At 29.1% G+C, this 2,500-nt stretch overlaps 1 pseudogene; it reads left to right on the top strand.

Annotated features, from left to right (window-relative positions):
* Positions 1-2,500, top strand: part of LOC119576138 — a 14,539-nt pseudogene that overhangs the window by 1,985 nt on the left and 10,054 nt on the right.

Genomic DNA, 2,500 nt, shown 5'->3' with positions numbered 1-2,500 from the left:
AATGATAATAATAATAATAATAATAATAATAATAATAATAATAATAATAATAATAATAATAATAATGATAAAATCATTATCATCAACATCATCATCATCATCATCATCATCATCATCATCATCATCATCATCATCATCATCATCATCATTATTGTTATTGTTATTAATGTTATTACCAATAATATTATTACTAATATTACTGTTATCATTATTGTTATTACTATTATTATTATTATGTATGTCCTCGGTGGCATTATATCATAAAAAGGAAGTATTTTTTTTTTTATATACGTGAAATATATCAAAATAGGAATGAGAAGAGAGGTTGGATATCTAATTATCCGGGTGAGTGACAGGCGCCTGCGTTGAATAATGGCTGACTTTTCCAGCCTGAACTTCCTTCACTGTTTCTGCTTCTCTCTCTCTTTCTTTCTCTTCATTATCATTATTATTATTATTATTATGATGATGATGATGATGATGATGATGATGATGATGATGATGATGATGATGATGATGATGATGATGATGATGATATAATAATAATGATGATAATGAAAATAAAAATACTGAAAATAAAAAAAACATAACGTTAATAATAATAATGATAACAATAATAGTAGCAATGATAATAATAATAGTAACAGTAACAGTAATGATGGTAATGATAATAATAACAGTGATAATAATGATAATGATAATAATGATAATTATAATGATAATATAGTAATGATAACTACAATAGTAGTAGTAATAATAATAATAATAATAACAACAACAACAAAAGTGATTATAATAATGATACTACTAACTATTACTACTACTAGTACTAATTATAATTATTATAATAATGATGATAATTATAATAGTATTTTATAATAATAATAATAATAATAATAATAATAATAATAATAATATAATAATAATAATAATAATAATAATAATAATAATAATAACAACAATAATAATAATAGTAAACATAATAATAATATTGATAATAATAATAATGATGATGATAATAAGAATGATAATGATAAAAATGATGACAATAATAATGACAGTAACAATAATCATAATAGTAACAATAACTACTACTGTTACTTATTGTTATATTTATTATTATTATTGATATTATCATTATTGTTATAACAATACTACTATTATTACTATAATATAAGTATTAATGATGATAATAATGATAATAATGAGAAATGAATAATGATAGCGATGATAATGATAATGATAACAACAACAACAATAACTACTGATAATAATAATGATAAAAGATAACAATGATAATAATTCTATCAATAATGATAACAGTAACAATAATAAGCAACAATAGTAAGAACAATAATGATACATAAAAATGGTAATGACAATGATAACAGGAGTGATGATGATGATGATGATAATAATAATAATAACAATAATAATTATAATAATAATAATAATAATAATAATAGTAATAATGATAATAATAACAATAGTAATAACAATAACGATATATAACCAACCCTTATATATCGAGTTTTGCTCAAATTATAGACAACACACGTTGTTGAAAAATCGTGTCACTCATACGACGTCGTTAAAATTTTATTCCATTTCTGTGTCTCTGTCATCAACGCTTTGTTTTTTTGTCCTGCTTCTGACGGGCTGTGACTTGCAACATGAGGCTTATTCTTAAATCTTGTAAAATTATTCATCATTGCTGGCTTTTATTTGCGATGATTTCAGGTTATATTTGATATTTTGTAGGTACAAAATTGTGTGTAAATGTATAACAGGGTTTGTCTATTTATGTATCTGTATCTACTACTGTGTTTGTATCTATGTCTGTATCTATAGCTATATCTATAGCTGTCCATTTATCTATCTATCTATCTATCTATATATATATCTTTCTATCTACTTATGTGTATATGTGTGTGCATGTGTCTTCTTCTTCTTCTTTTAGCGGTAGGTTCATGTCTGAGCCGCCGTGGTCACAGCATGATACTTAATTGTAGTTTTCATGTTGTGATGCTCTTGGAGTGAGTACGTGGTAGGGTCCCAGTTCCCTTTTCCCACGGAGAGTGCCGGTGGTCCCTTTTAGGTAATCATTCTCTCTATTTATCCGGGCTTGGGACCAGCACTTGACTTGGGCTGGCTTGGCCACCCAGTGGCTAGGTAGGCAATCAAAGTGAAGTTCCTTGCCCAAGGGAACAACGCGGCGGTCGGTGACTCGAACCCTCGAATTCAGATTGCCGTCGTGACAGTCTTGAGTCCGACGCTCTAACCATTCGGCCACCGCGGCCTTGACGATCATGGGCTTCCATGATTTTTCTTGGCAATTTAGAGCGGGGGTTTTGCCATTGCCTTCCGCCGGTGTTTTTTCGGGGTCACCATCTCTATTTACCCGGCACGATTTGGGCTGGTTTGGCCCAATCAGTGGCTAGGCAGGCAATCGAGGTGAAGTTCCTTGCCCAAGGGAAACAACGCGTCGGCCGGTGACTCG

The sequence above is a fragment of the Penaeus monodon genome, chromosome 1 (assembly GCF_015228065.2).
Source record: "Penaeus monodon isolate SGIC_2016 chromosome 1, NSTDA_Pmon_1, whole genome shotgun sequence".
NCBI lineage: Eukaryota > Metazoa > Arthropoda > Malacostraca > Decapoda > Penaeidae > Penaeus > Penaeus monodon.
The sequence above is the reverse complement of the archived record's forward strand: the minus strand, read 5'-3'. Positions and strand labels throughout refer to the sequence as shown.